Source organism: Ambystoma mexicanum, chromosome 1q (assembly GCF_040938575.1).
Source record: "Ambystoma mexicanum isolate Mex_15411 chromosome 1q, UKY_AmexF1_1, whole genome shotgun sequence".
Lineage (NCBI taxonomy): Eukaryota > Metazoa > Chordata > Amphibia > Caudata > Ambystomatidae > Ambystoma > Ambystoma mexicanum.
The window spans coordinates 28465948-28491193 of record NC_090922.1 but is presented as its reverse complement, the minus strand read 5'-3'; the positions used below and the strand labels follow the sequence as shown (position 1 = coordinate 28491193).

Sequence of the window (25246 nt, the reverse complement as noted above, 5' to 3'; positions counted from 1 at the left end):
TGGTCTTTGTACATGTAATAATACAACAAAAAAATGGTACCGGGAAATGAGGGAAACAACTGAAAGAGGAAGGCAAGGGAATGCAAAAGTCAAATCATCATTTTCATTTTATTTAGATTTGTATAGAAAACATTTTATGAAATCATTTAATCAATTCTTAAAAAACATTTTACTAATCAGGCATTCAAACATTCATTCACTAATCGAACATCTAAAAGTTATATAAATGTGCTAAGGTGTCACAAAAGGTACTATTTATTTCATTAGTACACTTCGTTTCCATTTTATTATTAATGGTTCCAAAAAAAAACAAGAAACAAATCATTATTGATAATAGTTCATTCCAGGACAAAATATCGGAGCGATCAAAGGAACCATAACTGATTTAATGAGCCATTCGCAGTTTCACTGTACCGGCCGTGTGTGCTTACACGTGCATGGCTTAATCTTTGAGACAAGCATATGCTACTGGCAGGATCCGTTGAAAAAAATTGAAAGTTGGTTATTTATAATGTGCGTTATACCCAGAGGTTTCAAAGCGTGGACCTGGGGATTGAACCTGTGTTGTGCCACGTCGTCTTGCTTCCACGGTGAGCGCGTTGCCCCTGAGCAATCCTCCCGGGCCAATGGTTTGATATGATGTTTATCTGCTTTTATGGAATTCTGCGGAATAAAGCTGTGTTTTATACATTTAGTAATCCCAGAGATTGAAATTCAGATTTATTAACCAGGAGCAAAAAGCAGATCATGGGTTTCAGCATAACCAGTTAGACAGGAGGTACCTCTGAAGAACCAGGAGATAGTACATAATGCACAGCAAATCTAACTTTGTGCCAGATGAAAACTCTTTTTGGCCATTTTATATTATACAATGTGCTCTAATTGTCCCTTAAGTATGTTCTTTATTCTCCTTTATATACATTGCCAGTTAATATCGCATAGCTAGGTTTGTATGGCACCACTTGCCACAGGAATCAGAAATAGCTCCTGGTAGCTGTTGATTTCGAGCTAACCAGTCTCCCCTTGGCTAGAACCAGAAGCTAAATAACTCCCAGCACCTGGCAATTTCGAACCATCTAATCCAACTACTAGCAAGCGCAGCACACGGATATCATGGGGAGTACCCGATGGGCTTGAAGGACTACTAGGGACTGTGATAGTTACCATCACTCCACAAGCGCTACTGGATAGCGGCTCGCAGTTAACCACTGTGTATGGGCTGTTTCTTCAGAAAACACCTGGCGCATATCCCATTGGAGCCCTTTGCTTGGGTCAACCTTCTTGGCGTGGGAGACAACCCCTGCAAATATGTGGGGTACATCTGAGTCAGACTACAGTTTCCACGTGATGTAGCTGGAGTCAGCACTCCTATCGACATCCTGGCTCTTGTCTGCAGCCGGAGTAAAGATCCGGCAACACCAATGGGGATTGCAAACAACTCCTAGATGTTTGAAACACTGGCAGCATTATATATTTCAATTTTATTATTAAATAGGTGCTCAGCCATCACTGGTTTTACATATTACACAATAATTCACATACATTTTCATTAGAAAACAACTCTAAAAATCACCAGTTATCTAAAACAATTTATAAATCACCTCTACTTTATTTTAGCTCTTTGACTATTACTGTTCTTCCTGTTTGGTAGCTTCCTCACCAGCTCCATGATGCCCTTGGGCGACCGTGCGCTCTACAAGTTCAGGTAACATAACATAACATAACATAACCTCTTATAATAAAATACCAGCTGACAATTCTCTTAAAATGGATAAACTTAATTCATAGAATTTCATCATATGATATATAAGGTTAATATCATTACCATCCAGGAGATTCTGCCATATTGTCTCATAATTTTCTATCTTACATGAGTTATCGTATCGCTTCAGATAGTTAATTCTCAACTGGTTAAGGCTTTCACAGTCGCACATCAGATGTTTAGTTTTTTCTATCTTTTCATTACCACATAGTCGACATAGCCTCAGCATTCTTGTAATTCCCAGTCTAGCTCCCAGAACTTCCATGGGTATCGCCTTTGTTAAATTTAAAAAGTAGATACAGTCTTACTGTCATAGGGTGGGGAAACGCTTTTTTATAATTGGGTATTTCTCTATCCATTGACCAATTTTCGAGAAATAACCCGCCCGTAGCTAGAGATGCTACATGCAACATATCTCGCTCTTTTGCTTGAGTGTATATTGCCATTTTCAGAAGACTTTTTGTTTTTTCATGTGGTACAGTCATCCATCATAACATGTTCTTTAGCCCACTTCATATATATCGTACATATGTTATAGATAGTTTGGAACTTGCAGACATTCTCAGACTCATTGAATAGATTAATCAGGCATACCATGAATGTGTTATTATTCAAGGTATATAGTTTCACAGATAAAATTGCCACTTTGTATTCTAAAATGTCGCTGGCATATCTAAAATTGCATTGAAGTAAAATATATTCACACGATAAATTAGTTGGCAGTCTAAAAAGTTGTCTTAAAATATTTCCTTCAAATTTGTTAAGCTCATTTTTAAAATTCCTTCCCCACACTTCGGCTCCATACAAAAGACAGGAAACTATTTTATAAGAGTATAACAGTACAATCGTTTGCACAGAGTATCCTCCCCGTTTGCCGATACATTGGGTCAATGCACCTGCTATTTATTTTACATTTCAATTTTGTCTCTGACCAGTGTTGATTCCATAACAGCTTATGGTCTATGATGACTCCTAAGTATTTATACCATTCAACAAGTTCAAGCTGAGTCTTGTTCACAAACCACTTATAGCTGTTGGATTGACTCGGTTTGCTGTTACCTAAGAATGCCATCACCTTTGTTTTACCAATATTTATAACAAGACCATTTTTCTATAGATATTCAACCAATGCATTCAATTTAGTCTGTAGTCCTGCAGGGGTATAATCTAGTAGCACTAGGTCATCTGCATACCCAAGCCAACCCAATTGCAATGAGGAAATATTTACGTCATCTGTTCCTAGTCCATTAATTGAATCGGGGATATCCACCAGATAAAGGTTAAACAGTGTTGTGGCCATGGTGCAGCCCTGCTTAACACCTCGGTAGGTAGGTACGCTTCAGATAGTTTACCTTCTCCATCTAACCTAATCCGTACAGAGGTGTCTGAATATAGCAATTGAATCATATGTAAGAGTCCAGGCGGTATCCCCCATTTTCTTAACTTTATCCATAATTTGCCTCTTAAAATATTGTCAAATGCTGCACTTAGATCGATAAATAAAACATAGGTAATTTCCAGTCCGCCCATGAATATTCTACTGCAGTCACTAGATTGACAATGTTATGGATAGTGGACGATTGAACTCTAAAACCAGTGTCATGATGCCTACCTCCAAAGAGCCAGGTCTGACCCAGCAACCCCAGAGGCAGGCATCATTTCCCCCAGGGGAGTGCCAGCGGGCCCAAGCTGGGGTCCTTTGGTCCAGTCCTGGCGCCTTAGGCGCCAGGCTCATGTTGGACCCCTGTCCTTGCGCCTTAGGCGCCATGCTCATAAAGCTAGACATGTGTTCAAGTGTTTTAATGTGCACTTACCTGATGCAGACCATGCTGCCACATCCAGGCCCTCTTGAGGCCTGAATGGAACTACTTTACCTGTGGGACTACTTTCCACCCGGGTGTGGTCGGGGAAGGATACATACCTTATCGGAGGAAGGATACACACTTGGGACTTCTTCCAAAGCTATTTAAACCACACCCGATCAGCAACTCACGCTTTGCGTTGTTCTGCTCCTCGCAGCTGGACGCTCACCGTGTCAGCTCCTGCATCTGGACTTCAGCCACGCCTGTCAGCATCCTGGGTCACCTGCAAAGGGAGACAAGAGACCTTACCAGCTGGATCTGCACCACGGAGACATCACCGACGATCCTGAAAGGGAAGACATTATTTTTAAAAGCATTTCGTTACGATCGCTGCAGCGCTGCATTTCACTCACCTTTCCTGGGTTCCTCCATCTTCAGCAGCGATCATCCGGATACACAGCCACTTCCCAGAGCCTAGAGAAAAAGACAAGAATAAGAGGTGAGAGAAGGAAGGGAATAAGACTTACCTGTTGGGTCATTCCCATTTCATTTCGGGTCTTGCCGCTTCCAGGCATTTTCCGGACCCCGGCCCCTGTGGGGAAAAAAGACAAAGACATTGAATGAGCGTATACAAAGACAGTTCCCGAGCGCTCATCCAGAACTAATCTGTCATTACTGGAACTGGAACTGCATGTTTCACTTCGGGTCGGCGCCATATCTCCGGCATTCCGAACCCCGGCCCCTAAGGGGAAAAAAGACATAAGCATTAGCGCTTTCTGCAAAAAGACAATGAACATTATTATTAAGCTTGGACTTTTGAACTTGCAACAGAACTTTTACAGAGCCTTACCTGAATAGTCAAGCTTACCTGAACTCCCATCAATCCTTAATCCAGTGAAGTAACTGGGTTTCAACGCGCCCCTGCATCAGAAGCAGGATGGAGAGCTCATCCTTCCTGACCCTAAGGTGAGACTTCACGGGGAATCGTGGAAGGGTATCGTGGAGGGTTGGAAGAGAGTGGGAGGCTCGAGCATAACTCAGTCAGTAGGTAATACTCCTTTTTCACGCACAGGGGAATATTCCTGCGAGCCGGAGAAGCCAGAGTAGAGGGCTCTTCCTGTCCATCTTCAGAGTCCTGCGCTTCACCATTGAAGAAGCATCAGCACTCGAAGCCAGACCTGCGCCTCCGTGGGAATCAGGTGAGCGTTACAACCAGATTGATTACACGGTAAAATATTGTTATTACTAATCCTTTCATTCAATTCATTCAGCAACACTTAAGCGAATATTTTCACGGGAATATCTAACATGGCTAACATCCGGTAGTTTGCAGGCTCTTTCCAAATCTCCTTTCTTGTGGACCGGAAGGATTATGCTTTCTCGCCATAAATTAGGAATGTTTGCATATTTACCAATCCAGCGAAATAGTGTAAATAGGGCTTGGCTTGTGCCCACAGCTCTGACGCCATCCGTAAAAGGGCATTACAGGTCCCATCTGGGCCTGTTGCCCTCGAGCTCTTTAGCTGCTCTATCAATTTTGTTCAATTGTCAACCATAAAAATACCATGCCAACTAGCTTTAGCTATTTCGCAGCCTTCACTATTAGGACCATCTAATCCAAGTGTATTTCTAACATGCATAATCCATCTATTTTCTGGCACACCATTAATAGGTAGACATCTCTTCTTCGTACTATTGATCGCCGCCCACATGGCCTGATGATTATTATTCCGGGCATGTGTAGCAATATTGCACCAAATTTCATTAGCTTTCAGTGTACAATGTTGTCTAAGCTAGCTATGATGTTTTTTGGCTGCTTTTATCAAAATAGTTGCATTGCTCGGTTGAATATTCTTTATATCATTGATCTTATGCCTTAGTTGTTGTTTTGCCTTATGAATTGAACAATCAAAGACCATGTTTCTGTTATTAGAGAGATTCTGGGCCACAATATGCCAGCACATTGTCCAATAAACCCCATGTGCCAGCAGGCTTGCAAAGCGATCCGGTCCTGACCTCCACCTGATGGGCCTACTGGAGAAGTTCGTACCACAGTAAAGGTTCTCGTCGGAGTGCGACTCAGCGACGAGTGACGCCCAAGATGTCTGATAATAGAGGCACCAGAACCTGGTGAGCTGCCAGGGGGTTTACTGGTACAGCAAACCATTGCGATGATGGATGAACAGACCTGAAGACCATTAAGGTAACGGTTATTAATGTGACCAATAGGACCATCTGCTTGCCAGGATGCACCATCATTGCACAGTTCTACCTGACCACCTCTGTATCCCCAGCAAGTGTTGCCACCAGCCCATCTGAGACAGAGCAGGATCCGAAGACCTTGGACTTTGAAGTCTCCCCAATCTCTGAAAGGGACATGGACCAACTGAGGCAACAGCATGCAATGCGTGTCTAGGCTTTCTCCACTAGCCTTGGGATATCGGCAAGACTCACAGAGTGGAACACTGGATCCTTGGGAGCAACGACTCATCCCTTTGGGAGCGATCGCAATGCTGAGCCCCAGGAGATATGGAGGCTGTACACCGCCATCAGGACAATCTTCTGCAGGCGGGGATCATCCAGGAGCCCCTGCACTTCTCCCATCGTTGTCACCTGGAAGAAGAATGGGGATGTCCAGATGTGCATCAACTAGAGTCAACTTTCTGCAACATTCTGGACCAATACACCATGCCTTGGGTGGACGAGGCATTGGACTGCCTGAAGCGGATTAAGTGTATTCAGTCATGAACATGGAGTGGATATTACCAGAACCCAATGTATTTGGCGTTTTGCGAGAAGACCACAATCTGCCTGCTTGGATTCTACATGTCCTTAGGATGCCTCTTGGGATCTCCGGTGCACCAGCGACTTTCCAGCGCCTCATGGAAAAGAATGTTGGAGACATTTACCTCATGGAGGTACTAGTGTACCTGCATGACATTGTGTTGGGGAGGACCCTGGAGAAACCCAACAGGAGGTTCTTGAAGGTGCTGTATAGCCAGAGGGAGCAAGGGCTAAAAGGTCAGTGTGGATAAATGCTAGTTTTGTTGGACGAGCATCAAGTACATCAGACACAACATCTGGGTTGACGGCATCACCATGGATCAGGCAAAGATGGACACCCTCCTTACCTGGCCAAGACCTCAGAACATCAAGGAGTTCGAGTTTATTGGGATTCTTTAACTACTAACAGAGGTTTGTCTCTGGATATGCCAACTTCGACCAATCACGTGTGGATCTCACCAAAGGATACTCGCCTACCCAGAGGAGCCAAAGGACTACAGTCAACTCTGTGAACAGTTTATACCTTTCACGGGAGCCCTTTGCTGGGAGGTGAAATGACCGATGCCAGCAGGCCTTTGAGGAGCTCAAGGCCACCATCAGCACAACACCACTCCTGGCCTATGTGGATCCTCAGGAGCCTTACATCTTACACGTGGACGCAGAGAGATTGGGAGCTATCCTCTATCAGGAGACCAATATGAGATGAGACCGGTCACTTTCGCAAGCCAATGACTGCACACGGCAGAGAGGAATTACCCAGTCCACAAGTTGGAGGTTTTAGCATTGAAGTGGGACATTGTAGAGAAGTTCAAAGATTAACTCTAAGTGTCACTTTCAAGGTGATAACTGACAACAACCCGCTCATGTATGTGTTGAAGTCAGCGAAGCTGGATGCTACTGGACACATATGGCTCACTGCACTGAACACAAACAATTAAAATGTACAATAAAAACATGGGCGAACTAACATCAATGCGGATGCCCTCTCTCCGAGGCCTCATGATCTGCTGGATGATTTAGCTGTATCCACCTCATGAGAGGAGTAGTTTTCTGCAGGCATCAGAGGTATATGCCATGTTGCAAGTCAGCAGGAGCCAAACAGAGCCAGATGCACAGATTGCTTGGGATCCTCAGCTGAGGTGTTACCAGCTGTCTACTGCAACATCACCCACTGAGGTATCTGAGCTATAGCGTAAGACCAGAGATTAAATCTGTTTGTCACAGTTAGTGGATTGTGGCAATGCTCCATTCCTGAAAGCCAAGACCACGGGAGCGGATGTGATCAGAGATGCCTAACATGACCCAGAGTAAGCTGCAATCTGAAGGAGTGGAAGACGCTCATACAGAAGGGAGGAATCCTATGCAAGGAAAGCAAAGTTTGAGACCAGCTAACCTACTACATCACCTGTTGTTGCCAACGAGATTCCGGCGAGCTGCATTTTATGTATTCCACAACAAGCATGGACCTCTTGGCAACGACAGAACCTTGGAGTTGGCCTGCTCAAAGTTTTTCTGACCCACACTAGCAGCAGATGTCAAGTATTATTGCCAACACTGCTCCAGGTGTGTCAGCAGGAAGACTGCGGTACGACCAGGAGCCCATCTTCTTTACCTTCAGAGTTCTGGGGACCATGGACCTCGTCTGCATCGACTTCAAGTTGGAGAGGTGTAAGGAACATCCTGGTGGCAACAGACCACTTTACACTGTACACACAGGCATTCCCCACTAAAGATCAGCATGCAGACAGTGTTGCCTGTACATTGTGGGGGAGAAAGACTTCATGCACTATGGTTGGTCTACCAGGATTCATTCTGACCAGACCGGATTTTGAATGAACACTCATCAAGCAGATGATGATGCTGGTTGGCATCAAGAAGACCAGTATAATTCCATATCACCCTCAGGAGGCTGCCCAAGCGGAGGTGTTCAATTGCACCCTCTTGGGGATGCTGGGCACCCTGAAGCTGGGGAAGATGTGATCAGCATGTGGCTACCCAGACCCATGCTTACAACTGTACCAAGAACGATTCCACAGGCTTTACAGCATACTTCTTGATGTTCAGAAGGGATGCCCAGCTGCCTGTAAACCTATGTTTTGGAGTGTCCGCAGATGGAAGAGGCAGCGAAGATTATGCCAGCTATGTGAAGCAGCACAAGCGACAACTACAGCAAGCCCATCAACTCATGGAAGCTGCCGCGGAGAAGACAGTGGAAGGAAACAAATGCTGCTATGATGCCAAGTTCAAGATTCATGCACATCAGCCTGGCGATCGTGTGTTGATCCGGAGCCTGAAAAAGAGAGAATGCAATAAGCCAGGCAACAAACGGAAGTCTCAACCATTTATCACTGAGCATTAGAGAGGAGAGCTCCACTTTTACCAATAGGCGGGATGGCCAAGGCACATCAAGGCCTTGCTCCATAACCACCTGATCTCAGTCGAGGATGAGGAGAACCGGATACCAAAAGGGAACAAAGAAGAATCAGCCAAGGGGCTGATGACTAGACAGCAGTGACTCTGCACTGAAAAGCCCGAACGGAAAGACCCTTTAATTGCTTAATCCACAAGAGGCTTCTAAAGCTGCTGAGACCATGAGCCCAGCATAAGGCCAACCGTAAACCAGTGATGACATCGATGGCGAGGGCTATCAGTTTGGCATCTACTCAGACCATTTGTTTGATCATACACTACTTTGCAGATCCCATTCCTAGGGAACATGAACCCGAACCTGAGTTTCCTTCAGAGTTGAATCACAATCCTGCTCCAATTCCCTCTGCTATGATAGACGTGGCAGGGGCACCCTTACCCGTTCCTCCACTGGAAGCTAGGGACCCTGGTTCAGTACAGTGCACAATGCCGGGTCAGGAGGAAACCCTAGATGAGGCCCTGGCTGCTCTCTGTCGTTCAACGAGGGAGAGCATGCTTGTTATAAAGTTAACATATGATTTACTAGGAGTCCAGTATGCGGTTTCCATTGGCCGTTACGCCTTTTTTAAAGCAAGTTCCTAGGAGTTCAGGGCTACTATGCAACGTGCCCAAGCTTCAAATTACTGGGTGGCAACCAGTGGTCTGTAGGTCAAAATCATACTTGATAGGTTTATAGAGCAGGCCAAAGCTATCCTCAAGGATGAGGATAGTTCAAGGGAAGGTGGGGGGAAAAAACAGTGCATGTACCCCTCCAATGGGAGACAAAAAAAAATAAAACCCACCTCCATGGGGATCCTTTCAGGAAAAAGAAAGAAAAAGAAATTAGAGTAAAGGAGCCCACGCATGGCTGCGCAAGGAATCCTTTACTCTAATAAAAATAAAACTTGTTTGGCACAAGCAGAGTGCCGGAACAACGGTTTTGACCCTCGCTGAGGAGAGTGGAACGGCGCTCTGCACCTGCTCACCGCTGCTACCATGGTTCTCATGGTGGCATCCATGGTTCTCATGGTGGCATCCATGGTTCTCATGGTGGCATCCACACCCCACCCTGCAGCGGAGCACCTGAGATCACTGCCACCTCCCACACGGGCCCCTGGGCTTCTTATTTACTGGTGTTCCCCCCCGGGGGAGCACCCAGTGTCACAGTCTCCCAGGCCACTCAAAGAAAAAAAGAAGGGTCTTCCCCTGCCAGGCAGCCCATAAGACTCGCCGAGCCGCTGCTGGCCGACATGGCTGGGTTGAGTAAGGTTTCTGCCCCCCTCCCCACCTCATTGTTGCAATCAATGTCAGACTACATCGGGCGTATGGAGCCCGGCCAGAAACTTTAAAAGGGACTCCTCCACGCTGCTGGTGGTGATTGCTGGCCTTCACTGGACATAAGCAGCCCAGCAAAAAAACTAAAAACTTTAGGGAACCCACCTATGTGTTGCTGCTGCTGATCTGCATGCCAAGCACCACCTGGAATAAAGACCATCAAGACCTGCAGCGACGAGGGCCTTGAGACAGCCCTGGCCATGCTGTCTCCCAAGTAAGGACTTTATATAAACAGTGCACTGTACATGCTCTGTATTTTTAAGACATTTTATTTTAAAAAACTATATTGTGCCTTACGATTCAACTTTTTTTATACAAAACTTCTGAAACCCTGCTGGTGTACCAGAATAAAGAAGTGGTCAAAAGAACAAATAAAGAGACCGTCCATAAGCATTTCATTGTCCGCCTTTCCTTTTGTGTTATTTAGCCCAATGTTTTCAGTCAGTCAAGTTCATTTTGGAATCCAGTTCCATAAAACCAACAAATATAGATGAAAACATATCTTTATTTAAAATAGAATGATTGCATCGACACAGGAATATAATTACAGCATGTATTTAAATAAAAAAGGTCTATTTGAATTGACATGAAGTAATTTAGTTGATATATTTTCTCTTATAATTTAAATTAAACCTCAGTTTGAGGAATGGAAGCTCACATTCTTGATGTCCGGGAGCAGCCTATATTCAAGATGTCGGAAACCTACACCTGGTTGGTCTCCTAAATAAAGCTCCCAAAAATAGCTGTCATAGTCAACCCCATACAGATATTATATAGTCCGTAGTAAAAAATTGAGATGAGACATATTATCCATTACATGCAACCTTTCCAAATATTGATGACCAAATTAAAAGGTGATCTATGTGAATAAATGACAATCAGAATTTCACTTGCCAATGATAGAAAAACATGCTTTTCACAATATTTATTATATATACATACACTGGCATTATAGACGAGAATAATGAATAAGTAACCAGATGTACATTATTAAACTTTCTATTTTTGATAGAAAATGCCTGATTGCTATTCAGGCGTGGTGCTCTGCCAATTATCTCTGTCTTAATGCCACCAAGACAGAGATCCTTCTCATTAGCCCCCTGCTCCCCCCCACCATTCTCTGGCCACCCTCCTTGGGCCCCCTACCCTGACCATCTTATGAGGCAAAAAACCTTGGGGTCATCTTTGACTCCTCGCTCTCTTTCTCTCCACACATCACAGACCTTGCCAAGAAGTCCAACTTTCAGCTCCACCTCCTCAAGGCATTCTCCCTTTCCTCACCTTCCCCCAGAAGCTCAACCTCTCCAGAGCTCCGTTTCACTCTAGTCTTGACTACTGCAACAGCCTCTTCCTCAATCTGATCCTTTCGTCCCTTGAACTAATCCAGAATAGGGCTGCAAGACTTATCTTTGGCATCAAGCCCAGGGGACACATTTCTCCAGCATTAAAATCTCACCACTGGCTCCTGGTGACCGCAGGGATCAAAATCAAGACCCTTTGCATCATCCACAAGGCTGTCTGGGGCCTGGGGACTCTCTACATCCAGCTTTCTCTCTCTAAATACCTCCAAGCTAGAGTTCTTCAGTCCTCTAGCTCCAACTCACTGCAAGTCAAATGTTTCTCCAAGCAGACAGTGAGACGTAGATCCCTTTCCTCGGCAGGTTCCTCCCTCTGGAACGGCCTCCCTGCTGCCTTCAGACTTAAGCCGGATCTTAAGTTTTGGAAACTTCTCAAGACTTTCCTCTTCTCTTCCTTTCCTCTCCCATGCTATATTCTCCACCTGCTGCTGAGACCGGGGCCGGGTCCCTTCAGAGTCATGAAGGGACCTAATCATCCCCCACCAGTTACTTCCAGCATCCTTTGCCAGCACTTGCCTCCGTGCTCCCTTTCCCGGCCTATCCCAACCCAGTCCTCCTGTCCACTGCACTCTCTCTACCCTATTTTCCCCCCCGACACTTGCCGCCATGGCCTAACTGGCACTTGCCCGCACCCTACCCATGGGGGTACCCCACTCTTGCAAGTCTCCCTCTTCCCCCACCTCCCGTGCACTTATCAACTGGTCATGCACTTGCACGGTAGGATTGTCAAAAGACCAATCTAACCGCTTCTTTGTTCTTTGCTGTTGTATTCTTACGATTTCCATGTACCCTCCATCCTGTCTTGATGCGCCTGGAAACATCTTGAAAAGAGGGTGCCTGCAATGCCCCTTCTCACCCCCAGGAACATAACAGCACAAGGAGTTAAGAACACACAAAGCAACTCATTATTTTGACAGCCCCCAGGAGGGAGAGTGACATCCACATATGCGGACAGATACCCTCTTAGACAACCATTCAAACCTTATCCAGCAAATGTGTTTCTGGACGGAGGTGTCTCAACAATGGTCATGGACCCAAATGCCTCGATGGATGACGTTTACTAATGCCGAGAAACCAATGTGCTGATCTCATTAGTGACACCACGACATAGCTACAGTCATTAAGTAAACTCGCAGCCATGCACGAAGTTACACAAACATACACACACAAAGAACATGCTTACACAGTTCTGTAAATAGAGGACAGATACATATACATGCTGTCAAATGCTTTTATTATTTTCCTCATTAGCCAAGTGCAGAAACACTTAACGCAAGGCAAACAAAGAGATGCAGAGCAAGCTTGCAGCCACTTATCGCAACTAACCCTATGGAACTACAGGATCATGCAAGGAGCCTGGAAGGACCAAATACAACTAACCTATGGGAAACATAGCACGGTATAGATATGTAAAAAGAATAGTGTAATATTACATGAGCCCCAAGCCGCAGGACGAGAGATGAGGGAAAGCAGAACCAGGCTTCCCAGAACAGCAGGCCAGAGACAAGCAACATATTCCAAACCCCAAAACGACAAGGGGCCATCTGCAGAAAACCGAATAAATCCTCATACACTGCAGACCAGAAGAGCTTGATGTTGTGGTCCTCAACCATGTGATGCAGTCAAGCTAGACAATGGTCATTCACCCGCGTTGGAAAGACGCACGGTTCTCAGCAACACAGACATGAAGTGAAACATGGAATCGTTAACAACATTACAACGTGGAGGGCACTCTCACAGGCAAACGTAGTACTACTAACAGTTACATTGGGAACACATGGTCACTCATCACCATGAGAAGGGGCACAGAGTGCTAGGAATAGGGCTGGGTCCCAATCAGGGAAGAGAAATCCAGGGGTGGATGACAGAGGGCAAGGGCCAATGGCAACTCTGCAACAATGTAATAGATAGATAGTTTCTTGGGGAAGAGGCAGGCCAGCCACCCGACATTTGAGGACCAATAACATACCATCTATAGGTGCAGTCCATAAGGGATACCACTCCAATCTCCCAACCAGACGGACTGTTAGGTTTTTTTGGGAAGGGCCCATGGTGCGACGTCGACATGATACAAAATGGCCCAACACAGGCTCGGGAGCAGTGATTCTGGAATGTTCGAATGTCCTGAATGATCCCTATCTGTTTGTGTAATAAACGACAATTCTAACTTGCCCTTGGCAGAGTACTCTGTGATCTGGGGGAGGGTTGTTGGGCCCTGGGAGCAGAGATGGTGAGCTCATGGTAACCCCCAGACTTCGGGCAAACCCAAGCCAACAAGTTGTGTATAGGCGACTTACAAATGTCCAATAAATAAGCCAGGCACACATGCCCATTCTCAGTGCAGTTTACTTGAGGGTGCAAAGCACATCGAGATAAGCGAATCAGAACAGCGACCTACAGGATCATTGATTTTCAACAATTGATGAGTGTTATGTCTGCCTACAGACCCCGTTTGTAACAAAAGGTTGCTTTTGCTAGTTTATTCTATATGCTACTTGTCTTTAAGCTGTTCCCGTTGAGCCCTTATCTGCTTTTCACACACTGACGCTATTTTGGATGTGGTTATAGATCTCGAAAATGTCTGTACCACACACACACACACACACACACATACTACATACAAACACAAACAACAGGGAAGACTTGATGAGCAGGGAAGACTTGATGAGCAGGAGCAAAAAGCAGCTGCTTCATTTCAGGAATCATACAATAAGCAAGTGCGACCACTGGTGGAACAAGGCACGAATACGTAGCGTTTTCCAAATGTAACTTCTACAGAGGAAGCAAACCATAACTTCTACCGTACAAGCAGGTCCTAAATAGTTCCCAATGCTCTGTAATTTCGAACCCTGAGCACAAACAAACACAGAAGCAAGCCTCACTCATGCAGCTCTAAACTGTCACACACAATCCATTGGCATTTACAGACATAAGCAAGCATGCACACAGACACACCAGGCTAATCACAAACATATTCACTCTCATGCAAAGGCACATATGCACGGACGCACACACACACACTGGAGAAACACCCATTTATTACAACAGTCGTGCTTAAAACGAGACTTACTGACTTTGCCAATGAGTATTACTTGGACGAGGGTCAGTGCTACACATCACAAGTTCTTCTTCAGGTATGTGCTTTTTGTGCCCCCACCTCACACCCTCTCCCTTGCCACCCCCTTGTTGTGGCTGAGTAGAACGTGGCCTTTGGAAAGAATAGAACCTAGGGTGAAGGAATGGAAGGGTGGTGGGAGAAGGGGCGGGCTGGGAGAGGAATGGCATTTAGGAGATGACAATAAAAGGAGTAAAGAGCCATAGTCGGTTTCAGCTTCATTATTTATTCATATATAGATCAGTGATATAAAATTGTGTACACTGCAACACAACAGTCAACGAGTCCACGACTCATGCTGTGGTCCCATTGAGGAAGGGACAAATGAAGGAAGCTAGTGGAAGAGTTGGTGACCTACAGAGGAGGTCAGGGAAAGCGCAGCCTGTGGAGGTGGCTGATGCTGACGTTAGACGAAACGACCTGAGGAGGAGGTCGATTGCAGTGGAGATTCCGGGAAGCAGAGAGGACTCCCCCAGGTGAAGTGACGCGAACAGAAGTGAGGAGGAGCTGCCGGAGTGGGCCAACAGCTGAAGGCAACCAGTCGTAGCGATGTAACGTGAGGAAGAGTCCAAGCGCTGCCGTGTGCGAGATGACTAAAACACGTAAGAAGCGCTGCGCAGGCCCGCCCAAGAAGAACACTTCTGAATACTGGGGAAGCAATGATAAGAGGACACACAAAAGGCCACAGCGTGAACAAAAAAAACAATGAATGAGGCCACCCTGATGACACCGAGTGCCAAGATATGTTACAAAGGAGAATTAACACCGGTGCTTACCTGCAATTTACAAATGCTGTAAGCGCGCACCGGCAACGGGAAGTGCAGAGCATAGATGAAAGGACCCTCAGAAACGTCATCTTGTGGTGGGAAGAATGGATAGATGAATTTGAAGAGTCTTTAAGAGCAGTAGGAAACCAAGATGCTCCAAACAAATTGGACATATTCACAAACTTGGTAGGGAAAGAGATGAAGAGTGTCATCAAAACCATTTTGTGTTAAGAAAGAACAGATCAGCTCTTGACTGCTGCCATCAGTGGACGACTAGTAGTCCCTCCTAATCAGGACTATGAACAATATATATTTAACCAATGTATACAAGCACCCCATGAAACCATTGAACAATTTGTTTTACGCTTACAAAGGAAGACCACATACTGCGATTTGCAAAAGGGCAATTCTGGTGTGTTCTGGTTCATAGAGGACAATGCATTCCTGTCATCATACATGTCATAAACAGTCCAACAGCAGGGAGATGCCTCCTCGGTTGCAAAACTGCTACTGAACTGCAGCTCATTGATATTCGTTACAATCAATATGAGACGATACAAGGACTACCTCCACAAACTTATAAATCAGCAAGCCACGTCACAACGGGAACTGAACATCGATGAACTGAAAGATGCATTTTCAAAGCTGTTTCAAGGTGTCGGCATGCTCAAGGACACAGTTATACACCTACACATCGACCCAACTGCACGCCCTGTTCCACAACATCCTCGGCGAATAGGGTTTCATGTACAAGCCAGAGTATCCCATGAGCTACAACAATTACTTGAAAACGACATCATTGAGCGAGTTGATGGGCCAACCCCGTGGGTTCCCCCTCTGGCAGTAGTGCCCAAGTCAGATAGGCGTCTTCGTCTCTATGTGGATATGCGGACCCCCAACACTGCAATCCAAAGGGAAAGACATACTGGGTCTAACATTGAAGACATGATAGACTTAACCAGGCCACCCGATTCTCAAAACTGCATTTGAACCAGGGATATCATCAACTGGTGAATGATCCTGCATCTAGACCCATCACTACATTCACTACGCATGAGGACCTTTTCCGATATAAACATCTTAACTTTGGCATATCTTCAGCAGCTGAAATATTTCAGGAGACAATACAACGGCTCATCGCACCCATCACGAACGCTTTCAATTATAGTGATGACATCCTGATATTTGGCATTACCCAGGATCAGCATGATAAAGCTCTGTGGCAAGTCTACACCATCCTCCAAAGCAATGGTCTCACCCTCAATGGCCCAATGTGTGCTGCTAAGCGCAGTTTGCGTTTCTTTGGGCACATATTTTCTGACAAAGGGATAAGAGCGGATCCAGATAAGGTCAACGTCATTGTGAATTTGAAGGCTCCACAGAATGTGACGGAACTACGATCCTTCTTGGGTATGGCGGGTTATTGCGCCCGCTACCTACCAAACTACGCAGCATTGACCAATCCACTCAGACAACTCCTCAAGAAATACTATGTTCACATGGGATGAAACTTGTCAGACAGCCTTTGATGCAATCAAGAATGATCTAACTAAAGACCGACAACTCACATACTTCTGAGGTTACCGTGGATGCCAGTCCGGTTGGTCTGGGAGCCATTTTAGCCCAAACAGATCCAAAAGAGAAATCTGAAAGACACATTGTAGCGTATGCCAGAAGGGCTATGACTACTATTGAGCAAGCATATTTCGCAGGCTTAACAGGAGAGCCTTGCTGCGGTCTGGGCGTGTGAGAAATGTCATCACTTCGTCATTGGAAGAACATTTGTTCTTATTACTGACCACCAAGCTCTTCGGTCTCTCATTGGAAATCCCAAAATTAAGTTGCCTCCTCGCATAGAATGGTGGGGTATCTGCCTACAAGCGGATGATTATACAATAGTTCACAAGCCGGGGAAAGAGGCTAACCCTGCGGACTATCTCTCACGACACCCTGGTGGGACACTCGAGAATGAGATGCAATTGGAAGCAGAAGCATACATCGAGTATTTGTCTCTCAATGCCCTTCCCCTAGCCATCACAAAATAAATGTTTGCGGAAAAGAGTAAGGCTGACCCCATCATCCAAGCGGCCATTCAACTCACTAACAATAACAGATGGTGATGCCTGGCCATGGAGCATTTGGAAAACGGGGGGGTGGACAGGAGAGACTTGCAGAGATTAGCAAGGGTGCAAAGTGAATTGACCACAATGGCTCAAGGGATACTACTCAGAGGAAAATCGATTGGTGGCCCCAAAGAGCCTGAGGAAGGCACTTGTTATCATAGCGCATGAAGGACATAGAGGGATTGCAAACACAAAGAAAATTCAGAGGAATCAAGTATGGTTTCCGCACATGGATACGATAGTGGAAGACGCCCTGAAACACTTTGTGGCTTGTCAAGTGACAGCATCAAACAGGTATCCATACCTGATTCAAATAGTTCCGATGCCAGATGGCCATGGCAAAGCGTGGTAATGGACTATTATGGGTCATTGGAAGAAGGAGGCCATCTGTTGGTAACCATAGATGAATATTCCCGGTTTCCTTTGGTCAAACATGTCATGTCTACAGCATTCAACCATGTGGTGACGGTGGTAGATGAGTTATTCAGTGAATGGGGCGTCCCTAACATAGTTAAAACAGATAAGGGCCCACCTTTCCAGTGACATAGGTTCAAGAAGTTTGCAGCACATTTAGGCTTCCGCCATCAAAAGATAACACCCTTATGCCCACAGGCCAATGGTATGGTAGAACGCTTCAGGGCCACAATAAAGTGAACATGTCAGAAGGCCTCCACAGATCTCATGTCCATGCCACAAGCAATCTCGCAAATGCGGAGAAGTTATCGGAATACGCTGCATGGAGGCAACTGGACGCACTCCCTTTGAACTGATGATACAATATAAGCTGAGAACCCAGCTTCCCCAATTGGAGGACTACACTCCTGTGGCAGATGAGGAGATTAGAAAAAGGGAGAGTGAGAAAATAAACAAAGCCAAAGAAGGGACAGATCGCAAGAGAAGAGCTGAGGAACACTAGATACCAGTGAGCGAGACTGTACTGGTTCGACAGAAGCAATGCCGGTAGACACCAGATATTGGCCAGAACCTTTAGTGGTCACAGTGGTCAAAGGACCCATGATTACGTCATTAGGGGATGATGGTGAAATAACTGGAATGCCTCATTCTTTCGCAGGATGTTTCAAAATGATTCAGAGGAAGAATTACACACTGAAGAAGACGACAAAGAACCTAGTGTCACGTCACCTGAAGGTTGCCCGCCTTGATTGCTTAATGAAGAAACGCATGGGACAATTAGTCGCCCTCAGAGAATTATTTGCAAACCCCCACGTATTATTGAACAGATGTAAAGTGTGAACTTATTAAACAGATGTATAAGGGGAATTCTTATAAGTAAGGGGGGGGATGTTGTGGCTGAGCAGAACACGGCCTTTGGAAAGAATGTAACGTAGAGTGATGGAATGGAATGGTGTTGGGAGAAGGGGCGGAGCTGGGAGAGGACTGGCAGTTAGGAGATGTCAAAGGAGAAAGAGCCATAGTCGGTTTCAGCATCATTATTTATTAATATATAGATCAGTGATATAAAATTGTGTACACTGCAACACAACACCCCTCACCCAAACACATTCAAGCAGTGATACCGTTAACTTGAGAACATCTTTCAAAAGTCCAGTGTTCATTATCAACTCGAATGCCCAGCAGTCATTATTAATGTACAGTTCAGTCTGTCCTGTGATCTTTTTTAACACTTTGTGCCTGCTCCAAGGGCAGGTCAGGCCCTCCACAATGCTACTTTCGGTGTTCGAATTGGTTAGAAAGCACGATGGAAATTTCGAAGTGTTCGCTGCGAATGCAAGATTTATAAGAGGCCATAGTCTAACGAGCATCACAGTGGTGGCAGCAAAAGAGAAATTAAAAAGGTCCACCGCTAGGATAGTAAGTCAATGAGTCGCGTGTCAGACTGACTCGGAGCCAACCATTCCAAAACAGCTCGATAGGTTAGTCAGACCCTGGGGTGGAAGGAACGAGTGAAAGGTGCACCCCAGGCACTTGTACTCACTATTTTTCAGCTATTGGTTTTCTACTACGGCACCCCTCCTCTCTGGGTCCACGTCAGGTTCCTCTTCATCTTGAGTATGCCGTCTATGTCTCCCCAGGCTGCGTTTCACAAGTTTAGTTCTACCACTTGCTTTGCCTGCTCAAAGTCATAGATCAAATTCAAAAGCAACACAGCACAGAAGCCGCCCCTTTTCGATGCAGGATGTATACAACCAGGACGTGACCTGCGTTCCAGTCACGTGATGTTCTGTAGTTGCTAGAGAACTAGACTCTTCCTTCCGTCCTATCATTCCCGGTGTTATGTAATATTTGGTATCCCATGCCGATCAGGTATCCCTGGTCTTCAGCAGTGTTCGGCTAATTGCTGATTGGCTGCATTAAGCTTTAGCACCGCCTCTGCGAGACTGAGCACCAGCCCCTGGGTTCTTGCCAGTGCCACTTCCCAGCTGTCACAGACAAAAGCAGCAGAGCCAGAGTACCGAGTGAGCTTCTTCCGTTGTTGTAATAAACACTGTATGTTCTGAGAGAAAGCTTTACATTAAAATGCGAGGCTACCGTTGAGGAAGCTGTGATGTAAAGCTTTCTCTCAGAATAATGTATACCCAGAATGGAACGAAGCTCGGCATTTCATAAACTTTAACGTGATTAATAAGACGCTTAGTGTTCATGAAATGTCGAGCTGCGCTAACAAGACAATTACAGTGTATGAAATGTTTCTTAAACCTCCCTATATTGTCCAGTCAGGGGAGTATCTATCCAGCATTGCAAGGATGTGGAGGGCGAGCCAGGATGAAAGTCCTGCTACTTTCCTCCCAAATGCGGTGCGCGCAATTCCATACGGTCTCATTTGCGCCCACAAACCGCCCACCCCCTACCAGAATCTACCTTTTTGGTAACATTACTAGTGGCATATGGCATTTTAACACAAGAAAATAAAACTGCAGAATCATTACAGATGCAGGGAACTATTAGCGCTCTGTCCAGGCGCTCTGGGGAAACATACATACAAACCTAATTTGCATGATTGCACCAACATAAATTGGTTCCAGAAAAAGACATCACAAGGATCATCATCAGTCTTTGATACTTGGAGGCACCATGAAAGTGACTTTAGAATACGATGTCATAAATAAGCCAAGTGGCAAATAATGTTGTGGTGCAAAATACCTAAATTGCACTATTATATATGCAGCAACTGTATAGTCAGGCTTTTTTTTTTATAACAGCATGATATATTAACACATACGCTTTGAAGACACAGTATGATTACATGATCTGCCCAGGATCACACTCTTTGGTTAAATGGTGAAACCGACATGTGGACAATTTAAGCAACTGAGCACATTTTCACAGGTTTAGTTTACATAGATATTTATGAAGGTTTCCCTTTGCATTTCATGTGCTTAAATAATACTTTATAGCAATGCCTTGGAAGCAAAGCACATTGCACAAGAAATTACCCTTTCATTATTAAGTTTACACTATACATCATTATAGAATTATGTTGAGCAATAAGAGGTGAGCCTAACAAATCGCCCTTGGATAAAGCCATAGTTATTAGCCTGCAGCATTATGCAACATTCTCACTGCTGATCACTCCCTCCCATGCACATTTCTAAAGGGACAACAGTCCCTGCTAATAGTCCCCCCCTCTCTCCCATCAGTGCCCAATGGCTCACATTGAAATGCTCTGTTGGCACAGAGAAACTTGAGAGCCCCTCTGCTGCTGCCCGGAGCTCCTTGGGACATTTTCCTGGCAGAGGTTTCGGAAAGGGTAAGGTGTTCTGCTGCCAGACAATCACCATGCTGAGCAGGAATTGCTCAGCGCCCATTGTCCTGGCAGCGGGTCACCTTTCCCGTTGGGCACCGTCATTGAGGTGCCGAACGGGAGAGGTGGCCCACTGATGAAAATCCTGGCCAGGCTCGCAAAAGAGCCGGTGGGGGGGCCAGCGTGATCCCTGTGGTCCCTGCTCGGTACGCCACTGTGTCCAGGTGTTCTCCAGCATTTCAAGATATGTTTTACAGTCCCTGGTACCGCATCTATGAGTTTATGAACCACCCTTGTGCATTTCACCCATCCTCCTGATTGAGGTGCTTTAACACACCACATAAGACTTCCTCCATTAGGTTCTACACTTTTTTTGTCAAAATATTATATTCAAGAAAGAGCGTGAACAGTAATTTCAACAAAGTGATACATCCTTGTCATATATCTCCACAGATTCCTTACATAAAACAAGAAATGCAAACTTTCAAATACAATTTTCCATCAAAGAGGCACAAATAGAAACAACCACAAAGAGCAATACATAAGGAAAGTCGGTGGGTACAAGGTGTGTCTGTGACAGACAGCAACAGGAACATCGACAAGACGGAGAACACTGATACAACAAGCATTAGCAATGCCAACAGTTTGGGCTTTTGTGCAGGCATGGCAAAGGCACTTTCCAGGCACAGTCCTATTGGTATTAACTGCCCATTGATAGTTTCAAGTGCAAATTGGTGCTAGTACCTGGGCATCTAAGCAGTGCCCGGCAAGTTCCTAATGCTTAACAGGACCTAAATGAAATAAACACACAGGGCCTCATTACGAGGTGGGAGGTAAGGGATTACCGGCACCGGTAAGAGCATCGGTGCCGGTAATCCCTTATCTCCTTACTACGAGTTCCCTTTGCGGGTCCTTCCTGAACGCCTGGTTTTTGCAAGCCTTAAGGACGGGACCCGCAAAGGGACTCTAGAGCTAATAACGGTACCGCAATTTGCGGTACCGTTATTAGCGCCCTCCCCATTCCCATTGAGCCCTATAGGGGCTCAAATGGGAATGTGGAATGGCCCTGGTGAATGGGGAATTACCGGTCCCTCCGACCTCGGAATGGACCGGTAATTGCTCCATTCATCAGGGCGGAGTCGGAAGGGTTTTGGAGGCAGCCATGGAGCTAATAGCTCCATGGCTACCTCCAACCTCGTAATGAGGCCCAGAGTGCTCATAAATCAAGTGTTTCTGAATGCAGACCTGGCATTTTTATCACACCATTAGCGTGTTTACAGCACCAATTAAGTCTGCAAGCCGTGTGCCAATAAACATCTACAAGCTGTGTGGCCCTCCTCAAATGCCGACACCTAAAGGGTTTCTGTCAAAGAGGCTGATACCTTAAAAGTAGGTGCTGGGTCAAGGAAGAGGAACATGGAGGTAATGTGCCTGACAGATATGTGTAGAAATGAGCATTTCTACACATAAAGTTGACTTCTTTAAATAAAGCACATAGGGCCTCATTACGAGTTTGGAGGTAGCCATGCCCTTAATAAGGGCATGGCTGCCTCCGAACTCAGTTCCGGGTTCCCTGAATGGGGAAATACCGGGCCATTCCAACTTTGGAGGGCCTGGTATTTCCCCATTCAGGAAACCCGGACCCGGACCATCCCCATTCCCATCTGAGCCCCCATAGGGCTCAATGGGAATGGGGAGGGAGCTAACAACGGGCTGTTAATAACGGGCCCGTTGTTAGCTCCCTGGTCCCCTGTCGGACCCACAAAGGACGTTTGGTCTGACCAGACGCCCAGAGCGGGTCCCGCAAGGGAACCTCGTCATATGGCAGAATGGGTTTAACAGCGCCGGCACCATTACCAGCGCCGTTAAACCCATTCCGCCAGCCTCCTAATGAGGCCCATAGTCTTGTTATTGTTAACAAGATACTGGGCCTCATTGTGAGATTGGAGGTAGTCATGGTGCTATTTGCGCCATGACTGCCTCCAATAGCGGTACCTGCACCGGTCTAGTTCAATGGGGACTTACTGGTGTAGTCCGACCTTTGCGGGACCGGTAAGGCCCCACTGAAAAAACCATTCCCCATTCCCATTTGAGCCCCCATAGGGCTCAATGGGAATGGGGAAGTAGCTAATAACGGTGCCGCAATTTGCGGTACCGTTATTAGCTCTGAAGTCCCTTAGCGGGTCCCGTTCATAACGCCTGGTAAAACCAGGCGTTGAAGGAGGGACCCGCTAAGGGAACTCTTAGTAGGGCGGTAAGGGATTACCAGCACCAGTCTCTTAACGGTGCCCGGTATCCCTTACCACCCTACTCGCAATGAGGCCCACTGTATTATTCTTCAGAAAGCATCTATGCTCCACAAACAGGAGAGCCCCATGGGAGCAACCTCTCAGCCTGCCGCTCCGTGCTTTTCTGTGCAGTGCCCTGCGACACCCCTACACTCCCACCCGCACCACAAGCCATGTGCCCTTGTGGCATGGGATGGAGCAATGCGGCAACACAGAGTGTGGTACTACAGTATGTTGTGCAGAAACATCAACACAGCAGGCATACATGTTGTGCTTCTCACCCCTTTCAGCATCTGCAGGTAAGAAGCCCTCAATTCCGAACACAAGTGGGATACTGCTTTGGTGTATGGGTGCAGCAGGCACGCATTATGTTGCCTCCCTTTTACAATGGCCTGGGCTCACAGACCCTGAGTCGGGAGATAAGTGAGATGTTGTGCTGCTGCAGAAAGTACCACCTCTTCTCTCCTGCATGTCATTTGGTCTCATGTCCTTAGTTCAGAAAATGTGCATGAGTGGAGTACTGTACTGATGTATTCCTCTTTTGTGCAGCTCAATACAGAAGCCCTGCTGGATTATTTGTCAGTGAGCAGGATTGATACAGCCTTCCCTTTGAAGCCCCACTGCCACAAGCTTGGTAAAGCATGTTAGCTGCTTCTAGTGCAGTACTTGGTGTAATCCCCTGGTTTAGCAAAGTCTGCCATACCAGATGATACTCTTAGAAAATTAAGCAGTTGCTATTTCAACAACCTTGCGGCCGTGGAAGCTTTCAATGTTTTCAACACTGTGAGGCCTCATTAAAATATGTTTCACCATGAAAATATTTGAAATAAATAAAATAAAAATGTTACCTACTCATGCTCACAGCAGATCACTGTAGCAAGCGTATTAATCCTCTCCACGGCAGTATTACGAGTCTAGCTAGCTTATAGGCTGTGTATATTGACATTTGTTAAGAAAGAGATGCATACAGCAGGTGCAGGCAGTATGTAAAAACAGATTAATTGGCATGCATATTAATGTCATTCAAGGGTGCCGCAGTGATTGGTGGTGTTACATAGGTGTAGATTATACTTAGAACGTGTTTATCTCTTCCATGGTGATTTTCAGGATGCCACATTGGGTGCTGGAATGGTGTTTGTCTTTATCTCTCTCTACCTGTCTCTCTCGCATAATCTTTTACAAAACACCCTCCATGAACTAAATGTACTCTTGCCACTTCCATAATACACCTTGACCATTAACCTCATATAATTTGAAGGGGCCTCATTACAAGTTTGCCGGTCCGGCAACTACGGTACCGGTAAGCTTGCAGGTACGTTAGTTCCCCGACCGACAAACTACGGTCTGTGCTCGCGGGTGCCTTTCTACCCTCCAGAGCGGCACCTGCGAGCACAGCATTTCGGATGCACCGGCACCATTCTGAATGGTGCCGGTGCATCGGACCTCCCCATTCCCATTGAGCACTATGGGCCTCAAGGGGAATGGGGAGCATTTTTTTCCAGTGCCCGCAAATGGGCAAATACCGGGTCCGGCAGGGCCAGAATACCCTGGAAATTGGCCATTTGCGGGTGCTGGAAAAAATCACAAGGCTGCCGCCAAACTTGTAATGAGGCCCAAGGTCTTTGTTAGACCCTGAAGGTATAAAAGGCTCAGTCTAGAGTTGATCCTCAAATATTTGTGGTGGGGACTCAACCCACAAAACAACCTTACTGGCTCAACACATGGCTATAGTCGGCCATAGTCCACAACCGCTGTCTATGATCGGCAAGACTTGACCATGAT

At 45.9% G+C, this 25246-nt stretch overlaps 1 protein-coding gene across 3 annotated transcripts in view; it reads right to left on the bottom strand.

Moving 5' to 3' along the window:
• ANKRD27 (ankyrin repeat domain 27) overlaps positions 1–19706 on the bottom strand; it is a 1511294-nt gene extending 1491588 nt beyond the window's left edge. For 2 of the 3 annotated variants that reach the window (XM_069635447.1, XM_069635448.1), the window contains exon 1: positions 19410–19703. The gene's annotated coding sequence lies outside the window, so the exon portion shown is untranslated. Of the gene's footprint in view, positions 1–19409 lie in introns of all 3 variants that reach the window. The other variant, XM_069635449.1, reaches the window with a different exon arrangement.
• Between the last annotated feature and the right edge of the window lie 5540 nt (positions 19707–25246).